This window comes from Aethalodelphis obliquidens, unplaced genomic scaffold (genome assembly GCF_003676395.1).
Source record: "Aethalodelphis obliquidens isolate GAN/ISIS:26980383/991018 unplaced genomic scaffold, ASM367639v1 scaffold8, whole genome shotgun sequence".
NCBI lineage: Eukaryota > Metazoa > Chordata > Mammalia > Artiodactyla > Delphinidae > Aethalodelphis > Aethalodelphis obliquidens.
The window spans coordinates 39138499-39159850 of NW_020837952.1; the positions used below are offsets into that span (position 1 = coordinate 39138499).

The following is a 21352-nucleotide window of genomic DNA, read 5'->3' on the forward strand; positions in this document are numbered from 1 at the left end:
CTCCCTGGAATCTTTTATATTCCACCAAAAATACCATATTGTCTAGCTCCTCCTATGTGAGCTCATCAGAAGTAACCACTGCTCAAAGCTCTTATGACAGACTCTGCTTGACTCCGCCGTGCCAGCTGACACCTTCATGATCTCCCCAAGGAGACATCTGGCCTTAAAACACAAACACCAAAAAAAAAAACCCCAAAAAACACAAACACCATGTTTCATCCTGATGTAGGGCCTGTGGTTAGAAAGTGATTGCTATCATTTTCTATTCATGTTTTCTCATTAGAAAAAACAAGTACATTCTATTCTAATTCTTCATCACAGATATTTCAAACCATCTAATGCATGCCCTTTATAACACTGAACTAGCTGCCTTTGTAAAGGCTATAGATTTTTATCCTGTACAAATTATTTTACAACACAGAGTACAAAGGGAAAAATACCAGGAGATTCAATCACTCTCTCTGGTTTTATTTAAAGGAAAAATTCTCTTCCCTCCACCAAATGATGATTTTTTTCTTTTCTATCCATGCCATTGTATCACGTTTTGAAAATCATATAAAATACAAACAATCCCAAAACAAGCAAAATACATCATTTGGTGGCACATTCACTTATTAACTCTTTCAGTAAATATGCATGAAGAACCTACTATGTGCCAGGCCCTAGACAAGGCATAGACCCTGTTTGCCCTTTTCCTAAGAGTATCATTTTGGGCAACACAAAGGGTTTTGTTCAGAGTTGATGTTCTGCTTGCACACTGCAGTATGGTTGTGCCAGTTCTTTTTCACGTTTTCTTGTACCTCAAGTGTCTTCTGTGTCCCCCTGCCAACTGGTCTCTTCTTCAGCACCCAGATCTCCTCTGTGAACTCACACTGGCACACACAGTGCCTAGGGCACTACTCCAGTAGTTATGGACTAGTACCTGTTTTGTATCACTTGATAAATACTTTTAACACTGCCCCAGTTTTGCTTCTCTTTATTTCCGCTTGACCCACAGATGCAGCACTGCAGCCTCATTCACCCACCTCACCCATTGCTTCCCATCTTCTCATGCCACCTCTTCCCCTCTCCCGGACACAGCACATCTTCAGGAGATCAAAGACTTTTCCTCTTCACCTCTCAAGGGGATCAGAGTCTCTGTTTCTCCATTTGACTATAAGTGAGTAAGACAATCTGGGGCTTTCAGCCTTTCCCCCAAGGGATGTTCAAAGTGTCTTCTTTGTCAGTGGTATCAAGCAGGTTTTCTCTTATTATTTTGACAAATTTGAAATCATCACAGGGACTCTGCTTAAAACAAAAATGTGCCAGGAAAAAAAAAAGTAACTGTGGGTGACTAGACAGTCCACACCAGGGTTTGAAAATGATTAAAAACAGTAACTAGATCTTTGCTAGGGCAGAATCCCAAACTAAGGCACTGGAGGGCAAGAGTGACAGATGCAAAATCTGAGGAGCGGTTCCCTCGAGGATTATGCAAAACGCCACCGGCCTTTCACGCTTTGATGGAGAGGCACTCGTTTCTCCAACTTCCATCACACTAAATTCAAGCGTAGTTTACAGACAGCAACTGGACTGAAAGGTAATTGGGAGCTGAAAATAGAGAATTTGCCTCATTATAATAATCCTTTACCAGAAATGTTTTGCTTTGTAAAAAAGCACTGTTCTCTGGGCACCTGTTGAAAGGAAAAGCCATTAAAGATTTTCAGGGGGTTACCGTTTACAGTGTTTTTAAGCTATGAATGCTAAAAAGCCTATAAAAAATAAATACCTTTGCATTTACTTTTAAAAATTCTATTCTGATCAGGGGCCCAGGATGACTGAATCCCATTTCAGGTAAATAAAATGTGAGAGCAATAAATTCAAACCATAAGCCTAGTCTGATCACCTGACTTCCCTCTAATGCCACTTTTTTTTCTACTTCTCTTTTCCTTTCCACTCCTAACACTCCTTCCTCAATATCAGGCACTCCACCACGCCTTGTACAACCTTTTATAAGAGGCAGGGTATATACTGAGGAAGGGAAGAGACAAAATCCTTCAACAGTTCTTCTCTTCTGCCACCCCTGTAATCTGACCAGCCCCTGGAGATACCCTGAGGGTGATGGTGATGGTGGGGGTAATGATGACAGTGACTACCACTATGTATCTACTCTGTTCCAGACATGTTAAAAATATAGTCTCTCTAATTCTCATAAGAGCTCAATAAGGAATAAATACTTTTAAAATCATTTTTTGATTGCAAGTAATAGAAAACATGGCTAACGGGAACTTACATAAATAGGGGCCTATTTTCCTTGCATAACAAGAAATATGGCTATAAACAGTTCCACAGATGCTTAGGGGGCTCAGTAATGGTAGGACTTGTGGTTGACATCTCTGACTTTCCTGGTCTTCTGCCTCACAGTCACAAAATGGCTGCAGCAGTTCCAAGCATCACATCCTAGCACAGTTGCATTCAAAGCAGGAAGCAGAGAGTAGCATGGGCAGAGGTCCTCCTCCTCTACCTCCCTTTTACCCAGGGAAAAAAATCTTCTCCCAGAAGACTTTCCCTTACATTTCATAGACCAGAAGCTCACATGTCTGGCCCTAAAGCCAGGGGCAAGCCCCATCCTTCCTGAGTTTAGGTGACCTCTGCCTGGTTTTGTTAACAAGGAAGGAAAGAATAATGGCTTTGGGGCAAGCAACAAACAATCTGACACAGTACTACCATCTCTAAACTACAACTGAGGAGACTGGATGCCAGTAGTAAGGGGCAGAACAAGGATTCAAAACTGGGGATCAGGCTGTTTTCTAATCCCCTGAGCAACCTCTGACTGCAACAGTCCCTCCTGCTGGGACCTAATTCCCTCTGTCTAGAGTGCTCCCCTCCTTTTTTTCTTTCATTCTACATATTTTTTCTTACAATAACCATACTGAGTCTCTGAATTCAAATTTCACCCAGGACCGTTGAGGTCAGCCCCTTGCCACATATTTGTAAGAACTTAGTTCAAATCCGACAGGTCCAGAGCCCCTGAGGTACAGTGTCTGCTCTGCAGAAAACAGCCACTCCCTAATTATCCTGTATCAGGGGCTGGCGACTTGCTCTCCCCAGGATCACCAGGAGAGCATCCATCCTGTTAATGGAGCCACTGAGACGTGGGGCAAGCAGAGCCTGACAAAGACGTCACCCTCAAAAACACAAAGGGGCGAAAAAAAGCCTTTCGTAAACCTGAAAACGTCAGGCCTGTGCCTCCACGTCAGTCCCAGGTGGGGTGGATTTAGCCTTCACCGCAACTGGCCCTGGAGGCAGCAGGGGAGGGAGGGCAGATTCCCAGGGCGTGCACTTCCCGCCCGCGTAGATTTCCTAACCCTCTGTGCGCCACTGTCCTTAACTGTACAATGGAGATGACAACGGACTCTATCTCCCAGCACTTTTTGAGCCTTATAAGACATAATATATGTGAAGGGATTAACAAACTGCTCACTCGATGAACGCCAGTGCTTTAGCAGGAGTGGCGGCAGCGGCATCAGTAGGAGAAGGAAACAGAACCAAAGTGCTTGTCCTGTTACCACCAGGGTTTTTTGTTTTGTTTTGTTTTTTTAACATCTTTATTGGAGTATAATTGCTTTACAATGGTGTGTTAGTTTCTGCTTTATAACAAAGTGAATCAGTTATACATATACATATGTTCTCATATCTCTTCCCTCTTGCGTCTCCCTCCCTCCCACCCTCCCGATCCCACCCCTCCACGCGGTCACAAAGCACCGAGCTGATCTCCCTGTGCTATGCGGCTGCTTCCCACTAGCTATCTACCTTACGTTTGGTAGTGTATATATGTCCATGCCTCTCTCTCGCTTTGTCACAGCTTGCCCTTCCCCCTCCCCATTTCCTCAAGTCCGTTCTCTAGTAGGTCTGTGTCTTTATTCCTGTCTCACCCCTAGGTTCTTCATGACATTTTTTTTTCTTAAATTCCATATATATGTGTTAGCATACGGTATTTGTCTTTCTCTTTCTGACTTACTTCACTCTGTATGACAGACTCTAGGTCTATCCACCTCATTACAAATAGCTCAATTTCGTTTCTTTTTATGGCTGAGTAATATTCCCTTATATATATGTGCCACATCTTCTTTATCCATTCATCCAATGATGGACACTTAGGTTGTTTCCATCTCCGGGCTATTGTAAATAGAGCTGCAATAAACATTTTGGTACATGACTCTTTTTGAATTATGGTTTTCTCAGGGTATATGCCCAGTAGTGGGATTGCTGGGTCATATGGTAGTTCTATTCTTAGTTTTTTAAGGAACCTCCATACTGTTCTCCATAGTGGCTGTACCAATTTACATTCCCACCAGCAGTGCAAGAGGGTTCCCTTTTCTCCACACCCTCTCCAGCATTTATTGTACCACCAGGGTTTTAAAGATGCAAAGGTGCTACCAAACTGCCTCGCTGTCCACTCAGCCTACTGTCTCCCTAAATTCACTCAGCTATCAACAATCACCCAAAACCACACACACAGAAAGTATGAAATTTGATAGCACACATCTCGTTTTACTTTTATTTTATGCTGTGTATATGCTTTTCTTGTATATTTGTTTTGTGTGTGTGTGGGGGGTATATCCCAAGGAATCAAGAGAATGTACATAACAGGTACCGCATTGAAAGTAAAAACAAATAAGAAACACCCCCGTACCCATCCCACAGTTTAAGAAATAGAATAAAAATCAGGATCTTTGAAGCCCTTTTTGTCCTTCTATGATTCCCAGCCCTTCCTTGCCTCCCCCCACCCCACCTGCTCCCACCCAGCACAGGCAAACGCCAATCTGAAATTTGAATGAATCATTCCTTTGCTTTTCTTTATAGTTTCACCATCTATCTATCTATCTATCTATCTATCCCTAAGCAATAAATCACTTAATTTTGCTTTATTAAACTTCATGTAAATGAAATTATACAGTAGGTATTCTTCTGCAACTTGCTTTTTCATTCAATATTTATTTTTTGAGTTTTATCCATGTTTATACACATAACTATACTTCCTTCATTTGCATTGCTATTAATAATAATCCGTTGTAGGAATATAACACAATTAACTTACACATTCTCCTGTTTATGGATATTTGCCCTGGTTCTAGTCTAAAGCTCCTAACCTCAAGATAGGCTTACACAGTTCCCAAATATTCAGGATAACCATATAATTTGTTGTCCAAACTGAGACACACTTGAGAGTGAAAGGAAATGCTATTAATAATTATAGTAGGACAAGACGCATAAACTATTTTGTGTGTCACCCTATAAATACTGAATATTATCAAAGGATTTCTTTTTTTTTTTTGCAGTACACGGGCCTCTCACTGTTGTGGCCTCTCCCGTTGCGGAGCACAGGCTCCGGACGCGCAGGCTCAGCGGCCATGGCTCACGGGCCCAGCCACTCCGCGGCATGTGGGATCTTCCCAGACCGGGGCACGAACCCGTGTCCCCTGCATCGGCAGGCGGACTCTCAACCACTGCGCCACCAGGGAAGCCCTATCGAAGGATTTCTTAATCAGCCCCCCAAGGTGAAGATCGAGGCATTTAAGTCAATCCTGATGGTTCACATTTCAAAAGCTGTTAGCATCTGCATCTGGAAGTATAACCCTGACCGAGAGCCCTAACAGCTAATTATTTCTTCTAACCTGGGAAGAAGAAAAGCAAACTCTTTAAGAGGTAAGATGGAGAAAAGGCACAGCTTCCCAGCCTCTGCTGTCTCAGACATTCACAGTTTAATTATCATTGCTTAAAGAAAATTCCAGCTACCATGATAACAACAACAAAGATAACATTTGAGAGGCCTTAAAATCCAAATCCTTTTTCTGAGCCAGTGTGAGGCTAAAGGCCCAGCATCTACTGCCTCATTTAATCTTTACTACATCCGTGGGTGGCAGGTATGAAGCTCAGAGAGGTGGAGTAACTTGTTTAAGGTCACAATGCATGTAAGCGGCAGAGCCTCAAAGATCGTTTCTCAGTGGTTGACCATATAATTTACTGCACAAATCAGGACATTTCTGGGAGTGAGAAGGGGGTGCTATTAACAACTGTACCAGGAAAGCAGGTGTAAATGGCACCATGACACGGGATCGCTCTAGTTCTAACTTTCCCATCTAGTCTCATAATCTTCCAAGTTCAGATACAATTAACTTGGGGGACTGACCAGATTTTGGACCCTAATCTCTGGTGTTCACACTCCTTTTGGGTAGAGATGCACCTCCCTGGAAGGATACACAGAATCCCTCCCCTGTTCCTCTTCAGTACACCTGGAAGACCTGAGAGACAACCCAGAAGCATCCTTCCATCCAGCACAGCAGGTTGGAGACGGTCATCATTTGCTTCCCTGAGATTCATAATTAAATTAGAGCAACATTCCTCCTCCCAAAACATTCTGCCTGGAGCTGCCAGCAGCAGAGTTAACGTCCCATTCAGTGGAGCAATCATCACTCAGAGAGGCTGCAACCACATTCTCTGACTGGAGGATCTGAAGCCCTTTCCTTCAGCAGGTCCACTGAGACCCCCAGCATTTGCTCCTTTCTGCGTCTGTATGTATATGTGTGCTTTCTCACTCCATATTTATCTCTGGCTCTCACACACATATACGTTGCTTTTTTTTTTTTAATTTAATAAAATGTACAGTTGTGGGACCTGTTTCTGCATCTTCACCAGCAGCCGGGGCATCTCCACCCTTGGTTTTTCTGGTGTAAATTACTTGAGCTCTGTCCTGTGAAACCATTTTAATAAGTCCTTTACTAAGGAGCTCCTAAAGGGCTGCCCTGCCCAGGGAAGAGTGTTTTTTTTAATGTTTTAGGCATGGAAAAATAGAGAACTACGGAACAGTATCCCCTGAGGAACACGTGTGCCTTTGCTACACAAAAATGTTCACATCCACATTATTCGGAAACAACACAAATGTCCAATAAGAGTAAGATGATAAACTGTGGTATAGTCATACAATAGGAATACTTTCCATCAATAAAAATGCACAAATTACTGCTACACACAATAAATGAATCTCACAATCAAAATGTTGAGGGAAAGAAGCAAAAAAAAAAAGGGAGGAGTTTTACATACTATGATTTCATTTATATAAGGTTCAAAAATGGGTAAGAATAACCTACAATGTTAGAAATGAGGAGGAGGTGAAGGATATTGATTAGGTTGATAATATTCCATTTCTTCATCTGGATTGTGGTCACAGAGGTGGTAACTACGCTAATTCATCAAGTAATACCGTTGAAGGCGTAGGCACTTTTCTGTATGTATGTTACACTTAGAAAAAGCTTTACTTTTAAAAAACCTAAAACTAAAGCCTTTTAGTCAAGTACTCTGTTACTTGCACCAAAATTATCTTCACTGTTAAACTATCTGTGTGACCTTGGGCAAGTCATTTAACTTCTGTGTATCTATTTGTTTATCTGTAATAGCACCTGATGTGTGAGTCTACATGAGAAGTACGTGATACAAACATATGAGATATGCTTAGCAAGTGCTTGGCACACAAGTAGGTACTCAAAAATGTTAGCTGTTTGAATTAGTGGTATCCTATCTATACCTGCCTTCCTCATATTCGGGACTTGTATCTCCATTTATCATCTCCTCTGGACTGAGTGAGGACATACTGAAATAGACAAGTCCACCTACGCCTGCTGAGGGGCTATAGAGAGGAATGGGTAAATCCCTTCCAGAGGACAATCTGGCCATATGTACCAAGAGCCCAGAAAAATATTTGCACCCAGTAATTCCATTCTAGTATCCTAAGGAGATGAGACATGCAGACAAGATTCTTATGTGCTGCAATGCATTTTATTTTTAAAAGTGGAAAACTTGAAACAATATATTACCTCAGGAAATAAGTAAATAAAATAATGCCAATGAGAGGTTTCAAGACATGAAAAAGTTAAATATAAAAGCAAGAGGCCTATGGGTACCCATTAAAAAAATAATAAATATACAGAGAAGAAAAATTAGAAGAAATTAAACCAAAATTTAAGTTAATTATCTCTAGATGATTGTACTACAGGAATTTATGTTTTTCTTCCTCATACTTTTCTGGGTTTTTTTTCAATATTCTTCTATGAGTATATGTTACCTTTTATAACTGTAAATATAAATGTGAAACAAATAGTTTGTGTCTCCTTCTCCAAAAGCCTTTATCTCTGTTGTCAAGGTGACAGCCAGTTGCAATCCATCATATTTTAGGAAGGACACCACCACAAAATGGAAGGTGTCAGAAGGAAGGTGACTGCCAGGTTGGCAAAGGGCTCCATCAACAAGGCTCATGAGGAACGGCTGAAGGAGTGGGGATGTGTACCTCGAGGAAAACTAGTCAACAGGATAGCTTTCTTGGAGCATCTGTCACGTGGGATTGCCCTTACTCTACTAGGACCCAGAGGTCAGAACCAAGACCAGTGGGTCAACTGTACAAGGAGGAGAGAAGGGGAGGATGAAGATTTAGCTCAAGAAGCAAGCACGCTGCATGATCACGCTGTAAACCTCAGGCTTCCTTCCTGCCCAACAGTAAGGAACTCCTCTGGAGGTGTCCAGTGAATTATTTGTTAACCTTTGGGCAACCACACAGCTCCATCCTGAGGCCATCCTCTACTAGCCTCCCAGACCAGTCTACTCTGTGGACAATCACATGAGTTACCATCTCTGAAATTCATCACCTTTTAATCCCCCTCTCTTGCCCTGTAGAAAGTTCTTTAAATTGTACACAAATTGGGCCACTCCTCTCCGTTTTTTCCACTCAACCATCTTATTTTATTTCTTTTTTATTATTATTTTTTTGTGGTACGTGGGCCTCTCACTGTTGTGGCCTCTCCTGTTGCAGAGCACAGGCTCTGGACGCGCAGGCTCAGCGGCCATGACTCACGGGCCCAGCCGCTCCACGGCATGTGGGATCTTCCCGGACCGGGGCACGAACCCATGTCCCCTGCATCGGCAGGCGGACTCTCAACTACCGCGCCACCAGAGAAGCCCTCCACTCAACCATCTTAGTCCAAGGCATCACCACCTATCTCTTTCCTGTACTACAAAGGCTTCCCAACTGGTTTCTTTGTTCTACTGTTGCCCCCAGTCCCTTTGCTACATAGAAGCTCAAGTAATGGTTTTCTTAGACTAAAGTCAAAAATCTTTAACATGACTTCAAGACTCAGAGTGCAGACTCAAGCCTTCGACAGGGCCCTTCTCCATCACTCCCTGCACTCCAACCAAGCTGGCTATCTTTTAGGTTCGTCATTCACACCCAACTCTTCCCACCTCAGGGCATTTGCACGTGCTGAAACACTCTCCATTCCTCACTGGGTTGACCCTTCTACAACTCAAATCTCAGATGTCACTCCCCAGTTTTAATCCTACAATGGCATCTCAAGGCCATAAGGAAACTTTATGTGGTTTATAGGATTTTTTGTGAGCTTCTCAGAACTGACCAGTCTGCACCCACTGCCTCCAGGCTCTCAACCAAGCAGAATGCCCCTGAGTTCCTCAAATGTACGAGCATTCCCTTTGTCCATCAGTTTTTGTGTAGGTTGCTTCCTCTGCCTGGAAAAATCTTCTTCTTCTAATTTCTATCACCTTCAGGACTCACCCTGAATGTTACTTCCTCAGGAAGCCTTCCCTTCCCTCCAGATACTGGGTTAGGTACCTTCCCAATGCATGCCTACAGCCCCTGTAATTATTCCATCACAGCGTTCACTATCCTCAACTGTATTGATATTTGTAGTTCTTGCTATTTGGTAAACTATATGGAGGCAGGATTGCACTTATATTTCTCAGAACAATTGAATAAATGACTTCATTTTAAAAATATGACTTTTCCCCCAAGAAAGAGCAAATTAAGGTTAAAAAAATAGGAAAATAACAGATCGCAACAGGAACCATTCTAATAAGTGGTATTTTCTTCCTAGTATAATGAAGCAAATGTAGACTTCACTCAAGTCCCTGTCCTAAGCAAGGGTTCGTGTGTTGTCACTCTTATTTTCACTAGCTGGCGAAGTATTCTTTACCAGCACTTGAACGCCCTGGGCAATCTTCGGCCTGCACACAAAAAGGACCGATAGGTACTAAACAGACTAAAAAGATGTATAACGTTGAATTTGTAAAATGGCAGGACATCTAAGAAAAGTAAATCAAGAAAACACTGGAGGACAGAAGACTAATCAGCAAAAAAAAAAAAAAAAAATCTTCCATAGTCTGCTTTCCCAAAGGTATAAACAGCTCCTGTTCATTTGATAAAACTGCTTCATGTGAAAGATCTTCAGAAGCCCAAAGCCAGAGCCCTGGTCTGGCCTCAGTGTGGATTCAGGGTAGAGGCACAACAAACAGAGGCCCAGGCCCTGAGTTCCTGTCGCTGATGGCCTCGTGGAGCCGTCATAACTAACTCTGGACTGCCTACCTCCAAACTCCCTTACATTCAAGAGAAATACACTTCTATCTCATTTCATATCAGACAGCTTCATACAAAAGATTTTCCTTGACCTTTATCCCAAATCAGCCTATATGAAGGCAATGGTCCTGACTCTCTCCTCTGGAGGAAGACATTCCAGTTTGTCCCCCTTTACATGTCAGCCCTACAACTGCCTAGAAACACTGTGGGATTTGGTCTAAGAAAACCTGGATTCCCGTGTGATCTTGCACAAGTTGTTTAAGTGCTCTGAGCCTTATTCTTTAGCCACAAAGTGAAGACTCCTTCCTTCTATCTTCCCTAGAAAGATGGTTTACAGAGAAGAGCACAGATTTTTGAGTCAGATACAGATTCAAATCACTTAATAGCTATGTGATCTTGGGCAGCTACTTAACCTCTCTGAGCCTCAGTTTTCTCATCTTTAAAATATCTTACTTCATAAGGCAATTTAAGGATTGGATGAGATACTGACTGTGAAGCACTTAGCACAGAGACTGGCATTTATAAGCCAGTGAGTTACTATAAAACAGTAGGAAGTTTCTATAAAACAGTAGCTACTATCATCTCCTTTTCCATTTTGCAGCGCTGTAGGTTATGGTTACAACAACTAACAACTAACAATTACTAAGCACTCCTGTGTCAGGCACTGCTCAAACACCTTTCATGGACTAAGGCATTTATTCTCACAATGATGTAAGTACTATTATTACCTCCATTCTACAGATGAGGAAAATGAGGTACAAGATATCAACTAACGTGCGAAGGTCACACAGCTTGTCCAGCTTGAGACGTGAGTCCAGGCCGTCTGACACCAGGACCTCTGCCAAAATACACCATATTGCTTGCTGTCTGGGGGTAGTTGTCATGTCTCCCCAAGCAACTGGAGAGCTTCCTCAGGACATGGCCTGTAGTGTATACATCTCATTGACCTCCATGGCAGCTAGCAGGGAACCTTACCCACCATGAGCCCTCCAAGCACCTGTGATATCTGATTGGCCGACAAGACACAACTGATCAATTTCCAAAACACCTATTTTGTCAAATGACCTTGAAGCAGACCACCTGTCTACTGAACCAAGGTGGGACACAGAGGGTCTCTGCCACAGGAATGGAAGCTCCCTACCCCAATACAGCTCTTGGGTTTTCAGAGTCAGATCCCCAAAGGCTTGAAAAACTCTGAGAACAATCTGACCAATGTTCATACACTCCTAGAGTTTGAACTGTCTGAGTTTAAGGCCTCTGTGATTCATTCGAACTAAAATACCTGCCAGACAGAATGAAATGTGCCACAGAGTTTGCTGATCTGTAGAGAGCTACCATTTCCCCCTTAGCACCGATGGACAACAGAACTCTTCATGTTGTCATCACCACGGATGCTTTTACTGAGTATGGCACTGTGCAAACTAGGTGCGAGGGGTGCATATAACAGGACACAAACCTCATTAACATGGACTCCATTAATTTGGAATATGTGATAATTCTTAGTGTTGAATTTTATTTTTTCATTATCTGTAAAGGAATACAATATGCATAAGACATGAATAAACAAAATCTATTCATCCATTCTATAAATATTTATTGTGAATCATTTATGTCCCAGCACTAGGGTAGCAGTCAGAGACATTATTTTGTATAATTCTCATTAAAAGAGAACCCTGCAGTGCAAGAAGTAATGTATCCATTTAAAATAAGTTAGAACACTGGAACATTAAATTATGGTACATCCATACAGTGGAATGCTATGCAACTATAATAAAACCACTGGGGTAGATCAGTTGGTGCTAACATATTAACAAGAGCGATTGCTGAATGAAAAAAGCAAGAGGTGGAACCCTCTTTAAAAGTATCCCAGGGCTTCCCCGGTGGCACAGCGGTTGGGAGTCCACCTGCCGATGCAGGGGACGCGGGTTCGTGCCCCGGTCCGGGAGGATCCCACGTGCCGTGGAGCGGCCGGGCCCGTGGGCCATGGCCGCTGGGCCTGTGCGTCCAGAGCCTGTGCTCCGCAACGGGAGAGGCCGCAGCAGTGAGAGGCCCGCGTACCGAAAAAATAAAAAATAAAAGAAGTATCCCATTTATTTGAAAAATAACAAGATGATGAATAAGAAGCTACATACATAAGTAGATATGCAGTGAAATTCTCAGGAAGTAAAGTCAAGAAAATCAGATGAGATGGTCTGGCATGGAAAAGCAACCCATTTTTTACTGCACTTTTGTAACATGGAATTTTTTTTACCATTTTCATAATATTAAAGCTAATTAAAAGAGCTTAGCATAAATTATTATTTATTGGTGTGTCTGGCACATAATTGGAATTCCAGTATTTATTGCATGAATGTAAATAAATAATGCTATTAATTACCATTTAAACACATTAGTCTTTTCTATTCACTACATCAGGTCTCATCCTAGTAACACAGGCCAGAACACTTCGGAGTGAGTTCAAGTCCATGTATGTGCTTAAGGAAATACAATTGCAACAATTCTGAAAAATATTCTGTAACTCACACTTTTCCTTTATGCTCCCTGCCCTCTTCTCAAGCTCTGCTCTATACACACACGTGCATGTGAACGCATGCACACACACACACACACACGCTGCGGCAGGAAAACAGTTCACTGACAAAAAAGAAAGACGGAAAGGAAGGTTTGGAATTAAGAAATGCTTTGCTGCTATTGCTAAAGGTTTAGGCTCGTCAATAATTTTTTTAAGCAGATGCTGATTTGAAGAAGGCAAACCTATAACCTCACGATACCACTTAATTGGCTCTGTCGATTAATTTTTGGAGTATATTTTGAAGAGTTAGTTGGTGCAGATCCATTTGAAAACATCTGCATTATTCCTAACAGCACACCACAAAGATGTTCTACATAGTGAGAGTAACCCTTAAGCATCCTGAAGGCCTATCAACACTAAGCCCCTGGGTAGAAAGCCCTTCGGTAACCCAGGCCCGTCCAGCTGCCTCCGCTCGCTGCTGCCTTCCTGCATGAGTGGTGGCGAGCTGGGGAACTGGAAACGGAGAGTTCTACTTTTTCAGTGCTGATGAAAGGGGAACAAATTATGTATTTGGTCTGAGTGCGCAGTACGTTGTTTTAAGTTGTTTTGTTGGGAGTTTTTCCCCCAGTAGCAGCAAGTATGGGGGGGAAAAAAAGACATCTGGTAACTTCTTTAAGAAAATTCAAACACATTTGTGGGTATAACTCTACTCAATCTGTTTCATAAATAAACCCCAGGTAATGCCATCAATTAAATATCTTTTTAGAGATGGTTTTAACAAGAGCAACGCCCTGGAAACTAAAATTCCAATATCCTAATAATCTTAAGAACCACCATGTATGGAAGACTCATTAGGTCCTGGCAGGCACTGTGCAAAGCACTTTATAGGCAAGCAACATTTTAATTCTCACAACTCAATAGGGTGTTATTACTATCCACATTTTGCAGATGAAGAAACTGAGACTCACTGAGAATTAACTTGCCCGAAGTCACACAGCTAGTGAGTGGAAGAACTGGGATTCTTCAGTTTTTGAAGAACTCCCGGGCGTCCTGAAGCACTATGCTCACCTGGCTTATCAGAGAGAGAAAGGTAAGAATTTGGGGGTCAAGGAAGGAGCCACTCTCTCCATGCACTAGATTTGACCTTCTATGACTTTCAGCACCTTTGGCAGAGCAGGCCAGGTGCGGCAGACAAAACAACAGGCCTGGCGCTCCGAAGCCCAGGTTTGTCCTGGTTCTACCATGAGCAAACCTGCTAGCATCACTTAACCTGTCCAAGTCTTGCTCTCCACAGACATGAGACGAGGCGGCTGGACTAGAATATCCTTCAGTTCTAAAACTGCACATCTTTGAGCACGGGTGTAGAGAAATCATTTTCGGTAAAGTAGAAAAAAGTCAAATCTAAGCTGCAGAGTGTACAATTGAGTCCACTTTGCAGAGAAAAGTCCTGACAGATGGCATTAACCAGCAGTCAGCTTCCAATGCGATTGCACTCATGACCTCCAGTGGCCATTACTAAAGCCAGAGGTCCATTTCTGGTCATCCTGACTGACTGAGCGATCAGCGGCATTTGACAGAGTCAACACACTCTCCTCTTTGAAACCTTTTCTTCACTTGACTTCCAAGATACTCCTCTCTTCTAGATTTTCCTCTACCTCATTGTGAGGCTCCTTCCAAGTCTGCTTTGCTGCTTCATCCTCGCCTCCCCAACTCATGCAGTGCCTCAGGGTTTAGTCCCAGACCTCTCTGTCTACACTAATTCTCTGGGTGCTCTCATCCGGTTTCATGGATTTAAATGCAATCTGCATGCTGCTGACTCGCAAAAGTGTATCTCTATCCTGGAACTCCAGACTTTTACATTCAGCTGCCTACTTAACATCTCTACTAGGATGTCTCATGGGCATTTCATGCCCCCAGATGAGCTCTTATTTCCCACCTAACTCTGCCCTTAGCAAAGACCCACTGCAGTAAATGGGCACTACACCCATCTCGGTGCTCAGGCCAGGGTCTCTCTGACTCCCACTTTACTGAGGGTTAAAGGCAAAGTCCTTACAATACTTACGAGTCCTTCCAGGTTCTTATCAACACTCATTTCCAATGATCTCTCTGCCTTCGTCTCCAGTTAGTCTTCCTGACTCCCGGCCACTCTAGCCAGCCCAGTTTAGGCGCTTACTATTCCCTCTACTTGGAGCACTTCCCTGGGAACCCACAGGCTCACTCCCTCACCTTTCTTACATATTTGCTCAAATATCACTTACCCTGAGCATTCTAAATTGCAACCTGCTCCTCAAAGCACTCTCTTCCCCTCTACCCTGCTTTATTTCTCTCCATAAAACTTCACCATCTGGGCTTCCCTGGTGGCGCAGTGGTTAAGAATCCGTCTGCCAATGCAGGAGACACAGGTTTGAGCCCTGGTCTGGGAAGATCCCACATGCTGCGGAGCAACTAAGTCTGCCTGCCACAACTACTGAAGCCCGCACACCTTAGAGCCCACGCTCTGTAGCGGGAGAAGCCACCGCAATGAGAAGCCTGCGCACCGTAACGAAGAGCAGCCCCCGCTCGCCGCTACTAGAGAAAGCCCGCGCACAGCAACGAAGACCCAATGCAGCCAAAAATAAATAAATAAAAATTAAAAAAAAACAAAAAATGTCACCATCTGATGTATTTTATATTTTACTCATGTATTTCTTTACTGCCTATATTCCCCAACCAGAATCTAAGCTCCAGGGAGGGAGGAAGGTTTATTGTGTTATTTATTGACATATCTCCAACACCTAGAACACTGCCTAGAACATAGTAGGCATTCTTTGTGGAAAAAAATGATTTAATCTTTAATGCGCCATGCATAGCTTGTGAAGGGTAGCAGAACAGGCCACCCCAAAATAAGCTACTTTAACATCAGGATTATTTTGAGCTGAAGACAAATGAGAAGAAGCAGATTCAAGAAAAATCCTCTGCCTTCCCCCTATTTGCCTAAGAGCAAAACATAAACTTGTAAAGGTGTCCCCACCCCCTCCTCCCTACCAGGAAGGACAGAAGTTAATCAATGAGACACTCCAGACCCTTATCAGCCCAAGAAGGCACCAGAGAACTCTATATAACTATCCTTGCTAAAACTAGCCCTTATCTGCCGTTAGTTTCCTTATACGTTTACCTTCCCACAAGTTGCCAACCCTAGAAGCACAAGGTCCTTTTCCTTTGTCTTGTCACTCCTCTAGAAATGTACTGTTCTCCTGTTAAAATGCTATATAATCCCTTCAGTTACTCATCTCTGAGTGCTCCCATGTATGCATGAGGCACATGTTAATAAACTTTTGTTTGCTTTTCTCTTATTAATCTGTCTTTTGTCGGTCTAATTTACAGGGCCCAGCTGGAAAACATAGGAGGGTGGAGGAAACAAGTTTTTTTCCTCCCCCTACATTTGGGTACACCGGAGCACACACAGTAGCCATTTCTCTGTGAGAGGGAAGAAGATGATGAAATACTGTCTCAGACACTAGTTTCTTTTCCTCTCGTCTAAAAACCTGGGTCATTTTAGCATTTAAGGGGAAGCATATATTGTGGTGTCTCATTTAAACTTCACAGTCCCGAAAAACAAAGAGGAAATATGAAATCTTTAAACTAACTTTTAAAAAGTATCTGAATTAGGATTAGTACATTGTTTCAATTATACATAAATTAATTTTTAACATACATATTTTTTTAAGTTGGGGAACTAATCATGCCAGGATTCCTATGGTACTCTTGAAACTGTCTTTACGTATCAACAGCCTATGTTATTGTTTTTATCTTTGGCAGGTTGTACTGTCTGATTTTTCTTTCTTTCTTTTTTTTTTTTGGTTTTTCAAATTTGAAATCTGTCTTTCACCCACCATGATTCTGTAATGGCAAATGATGTCACCAAGTAAAAAAGTCAAAGCTCAGACACTAGCATGAAAGAGCCTAAGGGTCTAAGTCACAGGTCCACTGCTCTACTATCTAGAAGGATTTTGCCAACTTATTTAACTTCCCGGATCCTTGGTTTGCTCATCTGTGAAAGGATAAGTTAGCCACCTAGTAAGATTTCTGTAAGGATCAATGAGATAATCCACATAAAACACTTGGCGCAGTGCTTGGCAAAGAGGAAGCACTCAATATATATTAACTATTATTATTATTATTATTATTATTAGACTTTATCTGAAGGCTTTGGGTCTCAAAATTTGAAGGGCTTATATATCCCAAACTCAAGTCCTACCTGCTGCAGTAAAATATTCCCTTCTTCAGTGTGTGCCTAATGACAATGTATCCATTTTCTAGTAAAGACTAACAAATCAGGCCACCTTAAATGTTCTAACAAGATATGTGAATGTCGGTTTTAAAGGCAAAATTCTTGAGGGGGTCAAGAACTGGCTGACAGGTAAATGAACCAGCTGTTCAGATCTAAAATAACACAGAGGGAGATAGCCAACTGGAAGAAAAGAGGAAGGATGAGAAAAAGACACTATCTAGAAAAAAGGGTGAATCTGAAAGGATGACTTCAGCATTCAGGACAGTGTCAGCTTTATTTCCTTCTTAAATAGGGTTATTGGACAGATAAATCAGGAGAAAGCTAATTATTCTACGCTTACCAATGCAGCACTTTATAACAACAAGAAGTAACATTTACATAGATTGCACTTACCACGTGCCAGACGTTGTTCCAAGGGCTTTATGTGGATTGCCCACTTCATCCTCACAACACCTTCTGTGTGGGCACCATCATTATTCCCCTTTACAGCTGGGGAAACTGAGGCACAAAGAGTAACGTGCCCAAGGGCCAACAGCTGGCAAGTGTCAGAGCCAGGGTTTGAACCCAGGCAGTGCAGTTCCAGAGCCTGTGCTCATAACCACTATGGTACACTCTCCCTGATGCACGTTTCCTGATTTCAGAGAGATGGGTGTGTGTTGTTATTCTTTTGGGAATTGCTCCTCTCCCTCAACTCTATGTGACTCTGGACAGGTTGAATCTGCCCCCTACCTTACCCTCAGCCACAAAAGTGGGCACATGTGACCCAAAATAACCAGGCAGAGTCCACCTCTGAGATTTATTCTATTGAAGCTAGGAAGAAACTGTCCTTATCCTCTCTTGGACTGACAGCTGCAAGGTTATGACTTCAAAGTGGTGAGGGCCCTTGTACCTCACTATACGGAGGCATAAAAAAGTGCTTAGAACAGAGGGGCCAACGTTGGACAGGGGCCAAAATGAGAGATGACTAGATAGAAAGAGGTATGGAATAGGATGTATGAGTCCCTGGATCTACCTGTACCTGAAGCATGTGCTAATTCCTGCTTTTCTAAGTCCTGTATACATGAGTCAATTAATTTCTATCTTATTATTTAAGCTATTAGTCCCTATAACTTGCAGCAGAAGAAGCCCAAGGAATAAATTTAACTAGGCATTTAACATCATCAGGATGAACTGAAGAAATATAAGCTACATCCTAAACAATAAGGTAGATTTACAGCTAAAGGAACATATATGTTCATAGATTACACATGCATCTTCTGAGCACCCATTCTGTGTCAGGTACTGTGCTAGTCACAGGGGAATAATGACAAATAAGACACTGCCTTTGTTCTAAAGGAACTCACAGTCTAAGGAAGCAGGGCACATAAGGAAACAAATACTTACAATACAGTGAGCAAGCTGGTTAATATAGTCCCTACCTCAGGGCCTTTGCACTTGCTGTTTCCTCTGCTGGAAACACTATATTCCCAGACCCATAACTTTCCAAGGCTGGTACATGAGTTTCCTAGGGCTGTTGTAACAAAGTATCACAAACTGGGTGATTTAAACAACAGAAATGTATTGTCTCATAGTTCTGAAGGCTAGAAGTTCAAGATCAAGATGTCAGCAAGGTTGGTTCTTTCTGAAGTCTGAGAGAGGAGAATCTGCTCATCTTCCCTCCTAGCTTCTGGTAATTTGCTGGCAATCTCAGATATGCCTTGGCTTGTAGATCTCCGCCTTCACCTTCAAACGGCCTTCTCCCTGTGTGTTGTCTGTGTTCAAATTTCCGCTTTTTATGAGAATACCAGTCACATTGGAGTAGAGGTCCACTCTACTCCATTATGATCTCACCTCAACTAGTTAGAGCTGCAATGACCTATTCCCAAATAAAGTCACATTCAGAGGTACTGGGGGGTAGAACTTCAACATATGATTTTTTTAGGGTGTACAATTCAACCCATAAGAAGTGGCTTTTTCTCATTATTGAAGTCTCAGTCCAAGTATCACCTTCACAGAGAGGCCTTCCCTGACCACCCATTTGAAAGTGGTTCTCCCCCAGCCAACCGTCACCCTATCTCAATGCCTTACTTTATTTTCCTTGTACACTTACCACTACCAGAAATGACCCTACTTGTTTATTTGGTTTCCATCTGCCTCTCCACACTAGAACGTAGACCCCATGAAATCAGGGACTTGGTCTTGTCCACTTGTCTCCCAAGCCTAGAGCAGTGCCTGGCACGTGGTAGTATTCAATCAGCATCAGTTGAATAAATGAATTTCACTTGCCCATTCATAAATATAATGCCACAGAGTGCCCCAGCTATGAAGGAAAATAAAGCAAAGTAAGAGGATAGAGGAAGATGTGCCATTTTGAATAGGCTGGTGAGGGAAGCCTTCTGAGTGCTGACACTGAAGCAGAAAACAGCAGTTTCAATGACAGTGAGGGAGACAGTGTGACAGGAGTGAGGTCCAGGCGTGAACAGGATGTGAGGAAGCAGAGGGCAGCAAGAAGACATGCAATAAAGGAAGCTGAGAGTGGGGGGCCTGCACTTACTACCCTCTGTCTGGACCTCCAGCTAACAAAATGCTGTGGTATGTCTGGAAAAAAAAGCTTTCCCTTATTTTTACCACAGCCCTAAGCCCTCCCTCCTCTGTCCTCTGGGCATTTTGTCCTTTCTTCTACTGCAGCACTTTTATTTTTTTTTAACATCTTTTTTGGAGTATAATTGCTTTAAAATGGTGTGTTAGTTTCTGCTTTATAACAAAATGAATCAGCTGTACGTATACATATATCCCCCTATCTGCTCCCTCTTGCTACTGCAGCACTTTTAGCATTTCTGTGGAATTGTAAGTTTTCCATTCTACCTGCCTTTTGTCCCCTCCAGTGAGCTCCTTGAGGGCAGGGACCCCACTGGGTACCCAACAGATATGGAAGAAAGGGAGCATCTGTCTGGTGCTTCTCCTTGTAGATGCCCCTTCTGCTACAAAGACCAAGTTTTCCCCATTTAACACAAGGCTTTCAGGAGTGATGTCATACAAAATGGCACAGCAGAAAGCTCTAGGGGTCTTCCCTCCACCCAAGCAACACTGAGGTGGAAGAAGTGATCAGAATCAACTATGTGGGAAGCCTGGAACCTAACTGGACACTTACAATGCCTGACGAAGAGAGAGGCTGTTGAGCTTTCATAAGTGAGCACCGTGGGTAAACCAGCTACCAGCCATTCCTCAGGCCCGTCACAGCTGTGGGGAGAGCAGTTCACATTCCTAGAATGGCAGGCTGGTGCCAGGATAGGCAGTGGGGACCTCATCCTCTAAAATTTGGGATTATGCATTCTGGTTGGCCTGGTGGTGCTTGAGGGACTGACACAGATGCTTGCCTTGGTTGTAGCCCTCTCAGCGGCAGCAGCTTCTACTGGTGGCATCCACTGGAAAATTTTAAGAGAGACATACACACACAAAAAAAAATCCCTCTTTTTTTTTTTTGGCCACACCACGTGGCATGTGGAACTTCCCTGACTGGGGATCAAACCCATGCCCCCTGCGGTGGAAGCACAGAGTGTTAACCACTGGACCACCAAGGAAGTCCCAATCCCTCCTTTTTGGAGCTACACATTTAAAGATACCTTTGTCAGGCCACTGACTGACCTCCAAGATAATTCAGTGAGCAGACACAACAAGAAATGCATATTTGCAAAAAAATAGTGTGGAAAAGTCACAAATGGAGAGCATCAGCCCTCAACAACACCAACGAAAAAATCAGCAATCCCTGAGGAGCGGGAGAATGAGATTTCCAGAGTTACCATGGTATACTACTATATATTTTTAAAAATCTATTCAATGAACTAAAAGAAACTATGAACAAATCATTAAAAGAAATAAGAAAAATGTGGTATGAACAAAATGAGAACATCAACAAGATAAAAATTATAAAAAGGAAGTCAATTCTGGAGGTTAAAAGTATAATGACTGAGATGAAAAATTCACTAGAGGGATTCAACAGCAGATTTGAACAAGCAGAAAAAAGAATCAGCAAACTTGAAGACTGGAAAAATTGAAATGATCAAATCTGAGCAGCAGGAAGAGGGAAGGAAAGTGAACAGAGCCTACGGGAGCTATGGGACACCATCAGGCAAACCAACATATGCACCGTGGAAATCCCAGAAGGAGAAGAGAAAGGAGCAGAAAGTGTATCTAAAGA

The 21352-nt window shown here is 42.6% G+C and overlaps 1 long non-coding RNA gene across 1 annotated transcript in view; it reads right to left on the reverse strand.

Moving 5' to 3' along the window:
• Positions 1-1050: 1050 nt before the first annotated feature.
• The window catches only part of LOC113620850 (uncharacterized), a 124037-nt gene continuing 103735 nt past the window's right edge, over positions 1051-21352 (reverse strand). The window contains exon 4 of the long non-coding RNA XR_003432956.1: positions 1051-1587. This is a non-coding gene — a long non-coding RNA (uncharacterized LOC113620850). The remainder of the gene's footprint in view (positions 1588-21352) is intronic.